Source organism: Sturnira hondurensis, unplaced genomic scaffold (genome assembly GCF_014824575.4).
Source record: "Sturnira hondurensis isolate 20B ecotype Veracruz unplaced genomic scaffold, ASM1482457v3 Scaffold0020958, whole genome shotgun sequence".
In the NCBI taxonomy this organism is placed as follows: Eukaryota; Metazoa; Chordata; class Mammalia; order Chiroptera; family Phyllostomidae; genus Sturnira; species Sturnira hondurensis.
In genome coordinates this window covers 432024-450487 of record NW_028093589.1, presented here as the reverse complement: position 1 = coordinate 450487, position 18464 = coordinate 432024, and the positions used below count along the sequence as shown (strand labels likewise).

The following is an 18464-nucleotide window of genomic DNA, read 5'->3' as shown; positions in this document are numbered from 1 at the left end:
AGAAAAACTTTGGTATACAGTTTAAATTCTGTGATGCAATTTTACATATCTCCTTATGATTTCCTGTACATATTTCTCCTGCCAGAACTCTTACCACTTCATATACTTTCTTTAAATTTGTCAAATATGCAATGTTTTCTCACCTTTGGGTTTTCCACATAGTTGTTCTGATTGACATCCTCTTTCCCCTTTTGTTTGCTTAGTTACTACTTTTTAAAGATTTTATTTAGTTGTTTTTAGAGAAAGGGGAAGGGAAGGAGAAAGAGAGGGAGAGAAGCATCAATGTGAGAGAGAAACATTGGTCAGTTACTTCTTATACATGCCCCTGGCCAGGGACTGAACCCACAACCTAGGCATGTGCCCTGACTGGAAATCAAACTGGCAACCCTAGCTTTGTGGGATGGCGCCCAATTAACTGAGCCACACCAGTAAGGGCAGCCTAGTCACTATCCATCATTCTTCAGCTTTATAGTGAACATATTAGTTTGTAATCTGTCCCATTTCCCTTTGTTTTAGAAATTGTCCCTCACTGATTCAACATGATGCTGATGAGGCCGTGAAGCAAGGAGCCTCATCTTTCTCTCTTTTACGGTGAGTATACAGTCTTAGACTGTCCAGTAGGAGCACCTACTCTGGTAGATAGTGACTCATCTATAAGCTGATATATTATCCAAATAGAGTCAAACAAAGTATTTTTTGAGCTACTTATATGTGGAGTTGAGAAAGATACCACCTCTTCTTCTGAATGTGTGAGCTTAATGTAATGTAATCCTGAAGCTGCTGGGATGCCATCTTTCTCAATAGGAAAAGATAGCCTGGCTAAAAACAAAGTAAGCAAAGAAAGCTGACCTGGCAGATAACGAGAAATGTCTGAGGGCAACTTGAGCACATGGATCCAGCCATACATTATAACTTGTTTAATGATATGCCCTCCATGAGAGACTAAGTTGTACTGATTGCTATCTTACCATGATAGGCCCAGTACTTGCTATAGCATGTCTCATTGTAAGTATTTAATGAATAAGTTTTGAAAGACTGAATTATTTTTATCTATGGGTTCATGCCAATTCTACAATAACATAAATATTTATCAAAGTTTCCTTCTAATATTTTTGAGACTTGATGTCTCATTTAAATGTATGGTACAAGGAGGGAGAGCTAACTTTTTCCCACATGATCAACCAGATGTTCTTAACACAGTTTAATGAATAATTCAGCCCTTCTCCACTACTTTGAAATGCTATCTTTAAATTCTTAGATAAACCTGTGTTTATTTCTGGATTTTATATCCTGTTACACTGACTTATGTACATATTGCTATGAGTAATATATAGTTTAAATTATTGTACTTCTACTACATTATTTAATGAAAAGGTCTCCCCAAAATTAACTTCAATTTTTCATCAAACTTCTGAACAACTTTGAACTATATGAAATATTGAAAGTTACTGACTGAGGTTTTCTAATTCTTATATTTTCCACCACAATATTTATTAATGCTTTTAATTAAGATTTCCTATTTGTGTATTTTAGAAATGAAGTAGAAAATTACAAATAATAAGCATACCAACTATCTTGACCAGGAAAACACTTAAGATGTTGAATAATGGATATCAAAGACCACATATATAAATACCATAGAAAATTTGACAGTAAAGTGAAAAGAATATTTTGGAAACATAATTCTCTTTCAAATTTTACCCCATATCCTCCCACATACACTTTCAATACTTTCATACTACCAAGTATGAGTGAATGGCCATTTGTAGGAAGAAGATCATGTTTTGACACCAATTTCAGTAATATTTATATTGGGAATTATTATGAAACATTTCCCAAAAAGTCACAATTTACTAGATAGTAGTCATACAAAATTAACACAGCAACGAGAGACAAAATTTATTGTGACTATAATGGACTTATAGAAATTCAAAGTTAAATAGTAAGGTCTGGGTGTCATCAAAAGAGAGCACTGATAGGCTGCTGCAGGGACATCTCACAGGTATTATTTGCTTTGGTGAGTTCACCACGATCCAGGCCACGGTCTTCAATCTTAGAGGTGTACAGCCTGATCTTGGTCATGTCCCAGAATTCATCCAAACCAGGAGATGGTACTCCACTGATTACATCATAATACTGAAAGACATAAAATGAGAATGGCAATTTATTTATTTACCATATATCGAGAAATGCAATTATCATGCACATCAAATATATCTGTTATGAGGATAACATCCCACTTTCTCTTCTAAGCAGATTACAATGGAAGCAAAGTTACTAGAGCATTTCTTCTTAAACATAAAAAAATTCATAGGATGCTGATAACTGGCTTCATGACTTATACCTAATGTAGTTGCCTATACAATGAAGTTATATCTGTCATGTAGACCAGATATTTCTATCACCTTAGGCATCCTTCACTGAGAAAAGTACTGGGATATCTACATCTGTGTGTCTTGATATTTTTAAGCTTTCATAATCGGTCTCTAGTCTCATTCTTCCCCCATTAGCCATGAACACATTCTCATATTATTTAGAACATCTATATTTGTTTATATACACAAGTAATACATGAGTATAATTTAACTGCATATAATCCAAACAACATAGACAAAATTACTCTTCACACCAATTTTGTCTTTCTTCAGCCAGCCTATCCTCATGAAGAAAACTCAAGTATCAGTTCTTTTTAGACCTTTTTCTATTTATTTATATCTCAAGAGAAGGTACTTAAGTAATACACTTTTAGACAAGAGGTTTTGAATATAAATTATATCATATACATCATTCTGCAATTTGTTTCAAACCACTTAATAATGTTTAAATAATTTTTCTATATTAAAATAGGTCTATCCCAATATTTCAACTTTGTCAAAACATTACATTGTATAACAGCATAATTTTTTTCTCAAAAGTCTGTTTTACTCATCTTTAGGCTTTCGAACCTGATGAATGCTTTTGTATCATAGCAGGGGTCCAATTAATAGTTGGTTAATTTAATAATCACTTTTCTGAACATCTGTTACATGCAGAATATTATTCTTGTCATTCAAGATAAAAGAGAAACATGAACAATGCTTCTGACTTCAGAAAGCTTACAATCTGCTTGGAAATGCAAGGTAAAGAAAATAATATTAAAATGACAAAACAACACAAAATATTTGTATAACACCACATACCAAGGGACATTCTAAGTGATACTTTACTTAGCTGTTACTTTGTTTAAAAGTACTTAGTACCCTTGGAACATTTTTGTTACATACAATGAAGCATATGTGTTCATATGTGGGAGTATCTCCACAGGTTCCATAAATGAAATATGAATCAAAGAGCACACACTTTACAAATATCTAGGAAATGCAATCTTCGAAATTGAATCAAAAAGAAGCAGAAAGCCTGAACATACTGATAACCGCTAGTGAAACTGAAGCAATAATCAGAAAACTCCCAGCACACAAATGCCCTGGACCAGACAGTTTCACGGGAGAATTTTACAAAACATTTAGAGAAGAGCTTATACATATCTTTCTCAGACTATTCCAAAATTTCCATGAAGAGAGATGACTCCCAAACTCTTTTTGTGAGGCCAGCATCATCCTAATCCCCAAACCAGATAAAGACACAACAAAGAAAGAAAACTTTAGGCCAATATTGCTGTTGAACATACACACAAAAGTCCTTAACAAAATATTGGTGACCTTCATCCAGCAATACATTAAAAAGATCATACACCTTGATCAAGTAGGATTCATCCTAGGGATGCAAGGATGGTACAGGATTCACAAATCAAGAAACATAATACATCACATAAACAAAGAGAAAGACAAAAATCACATGATCATATCATTAGATGCATTAAAAGCATTCGATAAGGTACAGCACCCATTTATGATAAAAACACTCAGCAAAGTGAGAGTAGAGGGAGCATACACCAACATAATAAAGGTCATATATGAAAAACCTGTAGCCAGCATCATACTGACCAGGCAAAAATGGAAAGATTTCCCACTAAGATCAGGAACAAGACAAGGATGTCCGCTTTCACCACGTCTATTCAACATAGTACTAGAACTCTTAGCCACAGCAATCAGACAAGAAAAAGAAATAAAATGCATCCAAATTGGAAAGAAAGAAGCAAAACTTTCATTGTTTGCAGATGACATGATAGTGTACATAGAAAACCCTATAGACTCCACCAAAAACCAACTCAATCTAATAAGTGAATTAAGCAAAAACAGTGGGATACAAAGACAATATTCAGAAATTGAAGGCATTTTTGTACACCAACAACAAAATATCAGAAACAGAAATCAGGGGAAAAATCCATTTGATATAGCAACAAGAAAAATGAAGTACCTAAGAATAAACGTTACCAAGGTGGTAAAAGACCTGTAGTTAGAAAACTGTACAACTCTGAAGAAACAAATTAAGGAAGACACAAACAAATGTAAGCATATACCATGTTCATGGATTGGAAAAAATCAACATCATCAAAATGTCCATACTACCCAAAGCAATCTACAGATTCAACACAATTCCTATTAAAATACCAATGATGTATTTCACAGATATATAATGAACATTTCAAAAATTTATATGGAACCATAAAGGACCCTGAATAGTGGCTGCAATTTTGGGAAAAAAAAGAGCAAAGTAGAAGGGATCACCATACCTGACATCAAACTACATTATAATGCTACTGTAATCAAAACAGTCTGGTACTGGCATAAGAACAGACACATAGATCAATGGAACAGAAATAAACCCAAGTCTCTATGGTCAAATAATATTCAACAGAGGGGCAGAAGCATAAAATGAAGTAAAAATAGCCTCTTCAACAAATGGTGTTGGGAGATCTGGATAGCTTCATGCAAAAAAATGAAACTAGAGCCCTGGCTGGCGTAGCTCAGTGGATTGAGCGTGGGCCTGTGAACCAGACGATTGCGGTTCAATTCCCAGCCAGGGCAGATGCCTGGGTTGCAGGCCGGTTCCTTGCAGGCTAACTACCAGCAGGGGACGCACAAAAGGCAACCATACATTGATGTTTCTCTCCCTCTCTCCTTCCCCTCTAAAGATATATAAATAAATAAAATCTTTAAAAAAAATGAAACTAGACCACCAACTTATACCATACACAAAAATAAACTCAGGACGGATTAAAGACTTAAATATAGTCATGATACCATAAAAGTTCTAGAGAAGAACATAGGCAGGAAAATCTCAGCTATTCCATGCAGCAATATTTTAACTGATATGTCCCCTAGAGCAAGGGACATAAAGGAAAGAATAAACAAATGGGACTTCATCAAAACAAAAAGCTTCTGCATGGCTAAAGAAAACATCAGCAAGAAGAAAAAGGGCCCAACTGTATGGGAAACTATATTTACCAATGATATCTTGGACAAGGGTTTGATCTCCAAAATATATAAAGAACTCAGATGACTTCACTCCAGGAAGTCAAACAACCCCATTAAAAATAGGCAAAGGCCCTCGGGGTATGGCTCAGTAGACTGAGCACCAGCCTGAAAACCAAAGGTTTGCTAGTTCTATTCCCAGTCAGGGAACATGCCTGGGTTGCAGGCCAAGTTCCCTGGTGCGGGGCATGAGAACTGCAACCATACACTGATGTTTATCTCCCTCTCTTTCTCCCTACTTTTCCCTCTGTCTAAAAATAAATAAATAAAATATTTTAAAAACGATGTTTAAAAATGGGCAAAGGACCTGAACAGACACTTAGCCAAGGAAGACATATAGAGGGCCCTGAAACACATGCAAGGATGCTCAGCATCAATAGCCATCAGAGACATGCAAATTAAAATCACAATGAAATACCACTTCACACTAGTCAGAATGGCCATTATAAACAAATCAACAAACAAGTTGATTTGGTGAGGTTGTGGAGAAAATGGAACCCTTGTACACTGTTCGTGGGAATGCAGACGGGTGCAAACACTGTGAAAATTAGTATGGAATTTCCTCAAAAAAAAACTAAAAATGGAATTGCCTTTTCACCTAGCAATTCCACTACAGGGATTATATCCTAAGGATCCTGAAACACCAATTCAAACGAAGCTATGCACCCCAATGTTCATAGCAGCACAATTTATCATAGCCAGGTGCTGGAAGCAACCCAGGTGCCCATCAGTCAATGAGTGGATCCAAAAACTATGGTACATTTATGCAGTGAAATACTATGCAGCAGAAAGAAAGGAGCTCCTACCCTTTGCAACAGCATGGGTGGAACTAGAGAGCATTATGCTAAATGAAGTAAGCCAGGGGGTGAAAGGCAAATACCATATGATGTCACTTACAAGTAGAACCATTATTAACAAAAGAAAAAAGCAAGCAAAATATAATCAGAGACAATGAAATTAAGAACAAACTGACAGTAACTAGAGGGGAGGTAGGAGTGGGTAATGGGGGAAAGAAGGGGAAGGATCCTCAGGGAACATGTATAAAGGACCCATGGACAAATCCAAAGTGGGTAAGGATTGAGGTGGGAGGTGTGGGGGAAAGTGGTGGTGAGAAAATGGAGACAACTGTACTTGAACAACAGTAATAAAAAAGAATTAGAGTAGAAGAAAAGGCTGAAGATATAGTAATCAGATTTTTTAAAAAATGGAGCAAGGTCCCTGAGAAGATAGTAAGGAATAGAATACACAGTATGTGTGGAAAAACAGACCTTTGGCAGAAAGAGATATTTGTTCTGTTTTAGCAGAAACAGAGAAGAAAATGCAGGCAGATGTAGGCTGATTTGTAAATATCTTGCTGAAAGATGAGGGAATTCCTGTTAAAGGTCTTTGTTTCTTATAGGAAGCATAAAGCATTGGGTGAGCATGAAGGGAGGGAGAATTGGCAGTCTAAGGTTTGGTAGAATGAGAAGGTATGAAATTCTCATGATGGACCAATGTGGTGTTATTAGCAGAAAGTGAGTTGAGTGACTATTTGAAGTGAGTAATCATGAATTCAGGGTGTTCCCAACCTTCCAGGAAGGCTAAATTGTTCAAGGGTTAGCAGAGGTAGATGGTTTAGGTCAATCCAGACCTGGGATTGCAACAGCCAGGTGAAAGAGAAGAAGAGGAGAACAGATAATTTTTTCCAAGAGAAAGATTTTAATAATAGACCATGTAATCAATGTTAAGCATGGGGGAAGGTAAAGACAGAAGGAGACTGACAGTTTTGGAGCTGCAAAAGGTTTGTGGAAGTCTCAGTGACATTGAAAAAGTATTGTTTTCTAATTATCAGAGAAATGCAAATTAAAACTACAATGAGATATCACCTCACACCTGTCAGAATGGCTATCATCAATAAATCAACAAACATGTGCTGGTGAGGATGTGGAGAAAGGGCTACCCATTTGCACTGTTGGTGGGAATGCAGATTGGTGTAGCCACTATGGAAAGCAGTACGGAGATACTTCAAAAAAGTTAAAAATGGATCTGTCTTTTGATCCAATCATCCCACTTCTGGGAATATGAGAGTGTATATCCAAAGGAATCCAGAACACTAATTTGAAAGAACATAAGCACCACTTAAGCATAGTGATGCTCATTGCAGCGTTATTTACAATCACCAAGATATGGAAGCAGCCCAAGTGCCCATCAGTAGATGAGTGGGTAAAACAACTATGGACATTTACACAATGGAATAGAACTTGGCCATAAAAAAGAAGAAAACTTTGCCTTTTGGAACAGCATGGATGGACATGGAGGACATTACGCTAAGTAAAATAAGCCAGTCAAAAAGAGACAAATACCATATGATTTCACTCTTATGTGGGATCTAATGAACAAATTGAACTAACAAGCAAAATAGAGAGAGACTCATGGAGAGCAGGATGACAGATAAGGAGGTGGAGAAGGTAGGAGGTAGAGGGATTGAGCAAAAAGGAAAAAGGATTCACAAATGTGGAGAGCAGTGTGGTGATTGTGGGGGTAGGAGATATAAGGGGACTAAATGGTAATGGGAAAAATACAATCAAATTTTTTCAAAAACTCAAAAAAAGAGAAAAGAAAAAAAACCTGCCACCATGAATACTCAAATTAACAAAGCTGTCCTTCAGAAATGAAGGGTAAAGACTCTCAGAGACAAACAAAAGCTTAGAGAATTCATTAGCACTAGATCTTTCATACAATAAATGCTGAAAGAAGTTCTACAAACTATAAAGATTAATTAGTAACATGAAAATGTACAACACACTGGTAAAGGTGTATATACAGTAAAGCTCAGACTACTCAAATACTGTAACAATGGAATGTTAGCACTTAACTCCAATAATAAAGAACAAGACTACTAAAAATAACTATAGCTACAATAATTATTATTCAATATGCAATAAAAAAGGTTTTTTGTATTATGGAAATTGTTATTTTCATAAGAGAATGTTAAATCTATAAGATGCTTTATATAATTTTCATGAAAACTACAGAGCAAAAGACTATGATAGATTCAAAAAGTATAAAGAGAATGTAATCAAATAATACCATTACAAAAAATCATAAATTCAACAAAGAAGGCAATAATTAAAGCAACTGGAACGCTAAAATACAAAACAGCCAATAAATAACAAAATGTCAATAAATTCATATCAATAATTACTTCAAATGTAAATTAACTACTTTTTCTTAAAAAAAGGAGTGCCTAAGTAGATTAAAAAACAAGACTCAACTATATGCTGCCAACAGGAGATGCATTTTAGCTTTAAGGAAACAGACTGAAAATGAAGGTATGTAATTAGATGTTCCATGAAAATGGAAATCAAAGAAAACTAGAAAAGTTATATCATTAAAAAATATAGACTTTAAGAAAAAAGGCATTCATAACAAACAAAGTTATTATATCATGATAAAGGGGTCAATCTAACAGGTGGATATAATATTTATAAATATTAATGTAGCCAACACAGGGACAAATAATTATATAATGCAATGTTAGCAGACATAAACTGAAAAATAGTATACAACAAGACTAGGGGATTCCAATAACCCAATTTTAACAAAGAATAAATCATCTAGACAGAAAATTAATAATCAAACATTTGAGGACTTTCAAGATGGTGTCAGAGCTGGTAGATCTTATACTCACCTTCTCCCAGGACCAAACTGGAAATACAACTAAGTTAAATAATAATCACCCTGAATAACTAACTAAAGACTAGCTGAAGAAGAGTCTTATAACCAAAGACTTATTAGAAGAAGGCTCATCAAGACTGCATCTGCACAGCAGCTTGGTCAGGGTTGAGCCTCACATTCAGATAGCCTGAGGGTCGATAGCACAAACGAACCAGACAACAGCAATCAAAACTCAGTTAAAACAGAAGTGCTCACATAACTCACACAAGGAACATTCCTAGAGCCCCCAGTTCAGGAGATCAAGGAGACTGCACCATAGGGTATCTACTACTACTGCCATGCCACAAAGATGGGGAGTCACAGAAGATCTATCTAATACATAGAAACAAATACAAAAAGACAGCCAACATGGGGAGACAAAGAAACAGACTCAAAATAAAAGAACAGGAGGAATATCAAGAAAAAGAGCTAAATGTAATGGAGGTGAGCAATTTATAAGATATGGAGTTCAAAGTAATGGTTATAAAGATGTTCAAGAACTTAGCGAAAACTACAACAGCATAAAAGAGGACATAGAAACCATGAAAAAGAACCAGTTTCAAATGAAAAATACCTTATCTGACATCAAGAATACACTGAAAGGAATAAAAAGCAGGTTGAATGAAGCAGAGAATTAAATCAGCAATTTTAAAAGACAAGGAAGAAAAAAAACCATCAGAGTAGCAAAAAGAAAAAAAGAATTTAAAAGAGTGAGGATAGTTTGAAGGAACTTTGGGACAACATGAAGCATAACAATATCCACATCATATGCGTACCAGAAGGAGAAAGGAGCAAGCAAAAATAGAGAAACTATTTGAAGAAATAATGACCAAAAATTTCCTTAACCTGGTCAAGGAAAAAGACACAAAAGTCCAGGAAGCACAGACAAACACAAGCAAGATGAATAGAAACAGGCCTACACAAAGACACATCATAATTAAAATGGCAAAGGTTAAAGACAAAGAGACAATCTTAAAAGCCACAAGAGAAAAGCAGTTAATTATCTACAAGGGAACTCCCATAAGACTGTTAGCTGATTTCTTAACAGATATTTAAACCCAGAAGAGATTGGCATGAACTATTCAAAGTGATGAAGAGCAAAGACCTACAACCAAGGCTACTTTACCCAGCCAGGTTATCATTTAAAATTGAAGAAAAAAATTTGAAATTGAAAAAGCTAAAGAAGTTTGTTACCACCCACCAGTATTGCAAGAAATGTTAAAGGGCCTGCTTGAAGAAGGAAGAAGATGAAGAAGAGGGAGGAGGAGGAGGATGGCAAAGAGATGGAGAAGAAGAGGAAGAGGACACACAAAAAAATAAAAACAGAAGAACAGAGTTAAAATATACAAAGGGCAATAAGTATGTACCTATCAATAATCCCTTTAAATGTAAATGTCTTAAATTCTCCATTCAAAAGACATACAGTAGCTGAATGGATAGGAAAGCAAGATCCATATATATATTGTCTACAAGAGATCCACTTCAGAATGAAAGACACACAAATTAAAAAGTAAAGGAATAGAAAAAGATATTCCATTCAAATAGAAATGGAAAAATAGCTGGGGTAGACAATACTTTTTTCTGACAAATATACTTTAATACAAAGGCTACAGTAAGAGACAAAAAAAGGACCCTAAATAATGATAAAAGGAGCAATCCAACCAGAGGATATAGCTAGTAAATATTTATGCACCTAATATAGGAACACCTAAATATATAAAGAAAATCTTGTTGGACATAAAAGGAGAGATTGACAGTAATACAGTCAAAGTAGGGGATTTTAATACCTCACTGACATCAATGGGTAGATCTTCCAGGCAGAAAAATCAAAAAGGAAATGGCTACCTTAAATGACACACTAGATCATATGGATTTAATTAATATTTTAAGAGCATTTTACCCTAAAGCAGCAAAATATACATTCTTTTCAAGTGCATGTGGAACATTTTCTAGGAAAGACCACATGTTGGGAAACAAAATGAGCTTCAATAAATTTAAGAAGATTGAAATCATATCAAGCATCTTCTCTGACCACAATGGTTTTTGACACCAGAAATCAATCACAAGAAAAACTTGTGACTCGGTGGACTGAATGCTGGCCTGCTTTGATTCCCAGTCAGGGCACATGCCTGGTTGCAGGCTAGGTTCTTAATAGGAACCTAGGAACCTAATAAGAGCCTAATAGGAACCTAGGTCACATGTAAGAGGCAAGCACACATTGATGTTTCTCTCCCTCTCTTTCTCTCTCCCTTCCTCTCTCTATAAAAAATTAATAAAATATTTTTAAAAGAAAATAATATGAACAATAATATGCCAACATATTGGACAAACTAGAAAACATTGATGAATTTCTAGAAATCTACAGCTTCCAAAACTGAATTAGGAACAATCAGAGAATCTGAATAGACAGATTACAACTAGTGAAATTGGAGCAGTCATCCAAAAACTCCTAATAAATAAAAGTTCTGGATCGGATGGCTTCACCGATGAATTTTACCAAACATTCAAGAAGTACTGACACCTATTCTCCTCAAACAATTCCAAAAACCCAAGACGAGAGAAGACTTCTAAGCTCCTTTTATGAGGCCAGCATTCTCCTAATTGCAAAACCAGATAAGAAACACCAAGAAAGAAAATCATAGGCCAATATCCTTGATAAACATGGGTGCTAAAATCCTCAAAAACTATTTGCTAACCAGATCCAGCAATACATTATAAAGGTCACACACTATGATCAACTGAGATTTATCCTGAGGACTCAAGATTGGTACACTATCCCCAAATCAATAAATGTGATATAACACATTAAAAATGAAGGATAAAAACCACATAATCATGCCAATAGACCCAGAAAAGCATGTGTTAATATCCAAAGCTTATACATAATAAAAACTCTCAGTAAAGTGGAAATAGAGGGAACATACTTCAATGTAATAAAGGCCAGATATGGATAACCCACAGCCAAACTAAATGGGAAAAAAACTAAATGTCTTTCCCTTAAGGTCAGGAATGAAAAAGGGATGTCCAGTTTCATCACTCTTATTGAACATAGTGTTGGAAGTACCAGCCACAGCAATCAGACTAGAAGAAATAAAAGGCATCCAAATTGGATAGGAGGAAGTAAAACTATCTTTATTCACCGATGACATGAAGTTGCACATAGAAAAGCCTAAAGACTCCAATGAAAACTACTAGATCTAATCAATGAATTTGGCAAAGTAGCAAAATACAAAATTAAATTCAGATATCAGGGACATTTTCTTTTTTAAAGATTTTTAATTTATTTATTTTTAGATAGAGGGGAAAGGGAAGAGAAAGGGAGAGAAACATCAATGTGTGGTAGCTTCTCGTATGTCCCCCACTGAGGACCTGGCTTGCAACCCAGACACATGCCCTGACTGGGAATCAAATCAGTGACCCTTTGGTTTGTAGGTTGGCACTCAATCCACTGAGCCACACCAGCCAGGGCTCAGGGACATTTTCATACACCAGTAATGAACTATCAGAAAGCAAAACTAAGAAAACAATCCCATTCACTATTACAACATTAACAATAACAAACACACAAACAAACAAATAAGGTACCTAGGAATACATTTAATGGAGGGTATAAAAGACTTGTACTTGGAAAATTATAGAACACTGAAGCAAGAAATTGAGGAACATACAAAGTAGAAGCACATACTATGTTCAGGGATTAGAAGACTTAACATCATTAAAATGTCCATACCACCAAAGTAATCTGTAGTCCAATTCAATTCCTATTGGAATACCAATAGCATATCTCACAGATCTAGAACAAGTATTTCAAAAGTTTATATTGAACTAAAAAAAAGATGGTGAATAGCCTCAGCAATCTTAAGTAAGAAGAACAAATTTGGAAGTATCACAATATGTGATGTGAAACTATATTACAAGGCCACTGCAATCAAAACAGCCTGGTACTGGCATAAGAACAGGCATATAGATCAATGGAATAGAACAAAGAGTCAGAAATCAACCCATGCCTATATGGTCAATTAATATTTCACAAAAGAAGCAAGAGCATAGAGGGGAGGAAAGACAGTCTCTCCAATAAATGGTATTGAGAAAATTAGGTACATACAATAAAACCAACTTACACCCTTTGGAAGAATAAATTCAAAATGGATAAAACAGTTAAATGTAAGTCACAGAACTATGAAAATCTTCAAAGAAAATATAGGTAGTAAAATCTAATACATCTCATGTAACAATATTTTTTGCCATTATGACTCCTAGGGCAAGGAAATCAAAGGAAAAAAGTAAACAAATCAAACTACTTCAAGCTAAAAAGCCTCTGCACAGCCAAAAAACAAAAAAAAAAAACAAAAAAAAACCAACCAACAAAATGAAAAGAGGAACCACTGTATGGCTGAACATATTCACCAATTATACATCTGATAAGGGGTTATTTGCCAAAATATAAAAAGAATATATACAACTCAATGCCAGGAAGACAAACAATCCAATTAAAAAATGGACGAAGGGCCCTGGCTGGTGTGGCTCAGTGGACTGAGTGCCAGCTTGTGAACCAAAGGGTTGCTGGTTGGATTCCCAGTCAGGGCACATGGCTGGGTTGCAGGCCAGGTCCCCAGTAGGGGGTGTGTGAGAGGCAACCATACATTGGTGTTTCTCTCCCTCTCTTACTCCCTCCCTTCCCCTCTGTCAAAATTAAATAAATAAAATCTTTAAAAAAATGGACAAAGGCTCTAAATAGACAATTCTCCAAAGAGGACATACAGATGTTCAATAGATATATTGAAAAATGCTGAATGTCACTAATCATCAGAGAGATGCAAATTAAAACCACAATGAGATATAATCTCACAACTGCCATAATGGCTACCATCAGTAAATCAACAAACAAGTGCTGGCGAGGATGTAGAGAAAAGTGAATGCTTGTTCACCACACTGTTGGTGGGAATACAGGCCAGTGTAGCCACTGTGGAAAACAGTCTGGAGTTTTTTCAAAAAATTAAAAATGGAACTGCCTTTTGACCCAGAGATCCCACTTCTACAAATATATCCTAAGAATCCCAAAATGCCGATTTGAAAAATATATGTACTCCTATGTTCATAGCAGCATTATTCACAATAGCCAAGATCTAGAAACAGCCCAAGTGCACATCAGTGAATGAATACAAAAGCAGTGGTAAAGCCATGGTAGGGTGGCTCAGCTGGTTGGAGTGTCATCCTGCACACCAGGAGGTTGCAGGTTAAATTCCTGGTCAGGGCATATAACTAGGTTGTGGGTTCGTTCCCCTGTTGGGGTGCATATGGTAGGCAACTGATTGATATTTCTCTTTCACATCAATGTTTCTCTCTTTCCTTTCCACTCTTTCTAAAACGAATAAAACATATCCTCAGGCGAGGATTTTTTAAAAAGTCAGTGGCACATTTACACAGTGGAATACTAACTACATGGCCATAAAATGAAGGAAATCTTACCTTTTGTAATAGTATGGATGGACCTGGAAATTATTATGCTAAGAGAAATAAGTCAGTCAGAGAAAGACAAATACAATATGATCTCACTTATATGTGGAATCTAATGAACAAAATAAACTGTCAAACAAAATAGAAACAGAGGCATGGATACATGGAACAGGCTGACAGCTGTCAGAGGGGAGGCAGGAGTGGGGAGTGGATGAAAAAGGTGAAATGATTAGCCAAATATTCTATATGCATAACCCACAGACACAGACAACAGTGTGGTGATGGCCAGAGGGAAGGTGGGCTAGGGATTGGGTGGAGATGGACAAAGGGAGGAAAATGAGGATATTTGTAATAGTGTCAATGATAACAATAAAGTAAAAAAATAAAATAATAGTGAAACATTTGATTTAAATAATATATTAGATCAGTTAACAAATATTTACAAGATATTCCATCCAAAACCAGAACACATGTTTTTCTCAAGAAAACATGGAATATTTTCTAAGATAGATCATATTTTCAAAGAGAAAACAATAATTAATAATTGAAGGAAACTGAAATCATGCCAATGATCTTTTTAGATAAAAATGGTATGAAAGTACAAAGCAATTATAAAAGAAATACTGGAAAATCTACAAATATACAGAGCCTAATAGCATGTGACTAAAAATTTGATGGGCCAAAGAGTAAATCAAAAGAGAAATTTTTTTAAATCTCAAGACAAATGAAATTTGAAATAAGATACACTAAATTTTATGGCATGAAGTTTTTTAATTTTAATTTTTTATTCATTGACTTGAGAGAAAGAGAGAATATTGATTTGTTGTTTTGCTTATTTATGTATTCATTGGCTCATACAAGAATGTTTCCCGACAAAATCTGCAACGTCGTTGTATTGGGACATTGCTCTAACCAACTGACCTTCCTGCCAGGGCCAACAAAAGCAGTTTTAACAGGAAGGAACATAGCAATAAACACTGCTGTTAAGAAACAAGAAAGATCTCACATTAACGAACTAACTTTATACCTCAAGGAACTAGACAAAGAACAAACTAAGTCCTCTTAGCATGAAAGAAATAAGAAAGGTTAGAGTGAAATAAATCAAATAGACACTGAAAAGAAAATAGGAACGATAAGTTTAACTAATAGCTGATTCTTCAAAAAGAAAAATAGAATAGACAAGTCTTTAGCAAGGCTCACGAATAGAGATGGCTCAAATAATAAAATCAGAATTTAAAGAGGACACATTACAGCAGGTACACAGAAAGACAAAGAAATGTAACAGGCTACTATGAACAATCATACTCAAAAAAATTGAAAAAAAAAACATAGAAATCAGTAAGTGCTCTAAATATACAAACTTCCAAAACCGAATGAAAAAAATACAAAGTTTGAACAATTCAGTTACTATGAAAGAGGCTGAACTAGTAACAATAAGTTTCCCAACAAAAGTCCAAAATAAAATAGCTTCATTGTCGAATTATACCAAACACTAAAATATGAATTAATACAAGTTCTTAAACTTTGCCAAAAAATAGAAGGGGAAGGAACACTTCCAAACTCAGGTTACAAGGCCAGTGTTAACCCGATGCTGAAATCAGAAAAGGAAACCACAAGAAAAAGAAATTACCAGTCAAATATTTCTGATGAAATACACATAAAAGTCCTCAACAAAATATTAGCAAACTGAATTCAACAGCACATGATTTCTTTTGATCATATGATAAGACCAACAAAGACATATTTCAGTGGTGCAGGGATGGTTCAACATCCACAAAAGAACGAATATGACACACCACAAATAAAATAAACCATAAAAATAATTTAATCATCTCAATAGATGCAAAAACAATTAGACAAAGCTACTCATCCATTTATGAAAAAAAGAAAAAACTCCCAACAAAGCAGATATAATAGGAATGTACTACAGCCTAATAAATGCTGTATGACAAGTCCACAGCTAACATTATACTCAGCTGTGAAAGTCTAAGCTTTTCAGCCCTGGCTGGTGTAGCTCAGTGGATTGAGCACAGGCCTGCAAACCAGAGGATCGCGGTTCGATTCCCAGTCAGGGCACATGCCTGGGTTGTAGGCCTGTTCCCGGCAGGGGACTCACAAGAAGCAACCATACATTGATATTTCTCTCCTTCTCTTCCCCTCTAAAGATAAATAAATAAAATCTTTTAAAAAATCTAAGCTTTTCAACAAACAGTAAGTGCTAGCGAGGATTGGACAACAGTTGTCCTTACTGGACAACAGTAAGGAATTTCCTCAAAGCACTAAAACTGGAACTTCTCTTGCCCTGACAATTCCACTGCTTGGGTTATACCCTAAAAATCTTGAAACACCAATTCAAAAGAATCTATGCACTCCAAAATTCATAGCAGTGCTATCTACAATAGCTAAGTGTTGGAAACAGCCCAAGTGCCCATCAGCAGATGAGTGAATTTAAAAACTGTGGTACATTTATACAATGGAATACTATGTGGCAGAAAGAAAGAAGTGCTACATTTTGCAATAGCATTGGTGGAACTGGAGAGTATTATGCTAAATAAGCCAGGCAGTGAAAGACAAATACCATGTGACCTCACTAATAACTGGAATCCAATGAACAACATAAACTAATGAGAAAAATAGAACCAGAGGCATGGAAACATGGAACAGGCTGATAGCTATAACAGGGGAGGAGGGAGAGGGGGAATGGCAGAAGCAAGGGGAAGGGACTAGTCAAAGAACATGTATGAATGATGCATGGACAATGGGGAAGGGATTGTCTGTGAGCAAGAGGGATCGGCTGAGTAGAGGGAGGCAAAAGGGAAAAAAAGAAATTGGGACAATCCCATTACAGGAATACACAATTTAAAAATTAATAAAATTTCTCTACATGATCGAAAAAAAAGAAAATCAGTTTTTCCTCTATGATCAGGAGCAATAGAAGGATGCCCACTCTATGCCAGTTTTATTTAACATAGTACCATAAGACCTATCCAGACCAATTAGGCAAGAAAAAGAAAAAAAGGCACTCAAATTGGAAAGGAAAAAGTAAAACTATCTATCTCTATTTGTAGTTTACATGATATTATGTATAAGAAACCCTAAATATTCAAAATCTGCAAATCAATCACTATGATACATATTAACAAAACAAAGCATAAAAATCATATGATCATATCAATAGATGCAGAAAAAGCATATGAAAATTTCTAAATCCATTTATGATAATAGTTTTCAACAAAGTGGTTATAGAAGAAACATACCCTAACATAATAAAGGCCATATGTAACAAACCCATAACTTACACCAAACTCAGTGATGAAAGGTTGAAAGCTTTTCCTCTGAGATCAGGAACAAGACAAGGATATCCACTCTTGCCACTTTTATTTATGATAGTATTGGAAGCCATAGCCACAGCAATTACTTAAAAAATTAATAACTGGCATCCAAATGGAAAATAAAGAAGTAAAACTGTCACTGTTTGCAGATGACTTGGATACTTTATATAGAAAACCTTGAAGATTTCACAAGCTACTATTAGGATAAATGAATTCAGTAAAATTACAGGATGCAAAATTAATATAGAGAAATTGGCTTCTTGTCGATACTAATACTAATGAACTATCAGAAAGAAATTTTTTTAAATCCCATTTACAATGGCATCGAAATGAATAAAATACCTCGGGGTAAATTTAACCCAGCAGGTGAAATCTCTGTTACAAAAACTATAAGCCACTGAAGAAAGAAATTAGAGATGGCAGAAATAAATGGAAAAATACACTATACTCATGGGTTGGAAGAATTATTACTGTTAAAATGTCTGTACTGAGCAAAAGATTCCATAGATTTAACGCAATCTCCATGAAAACACCAATGGTATTTTTCACAGATCTAGAACAAAGA

General features: G+C 35.2%; 1 long non-coding RNA gene across 1 annotated transcript; it reads right to left on the bottom strand.

The window, feature by feature from the left end:
- Positions 1-1489: 1489 nt before the first annotated feature.
- LOC118976549 (uncharacterized) lies at positions 1490-17949 on the bottom strand. Its single transcript, XR_005064301.1, has 2 exons — positions 17867-17949; positions 1490-2136 (listed from the first exon to the last, which is right to left on the bottom strand). It is a non-coding gene; the product is annotated as an uncharacterized LOC118976549 (long non-coding RNA).
- Between the last annotated feature and the right edge of the window lie 515 nt (positions 17950-18464).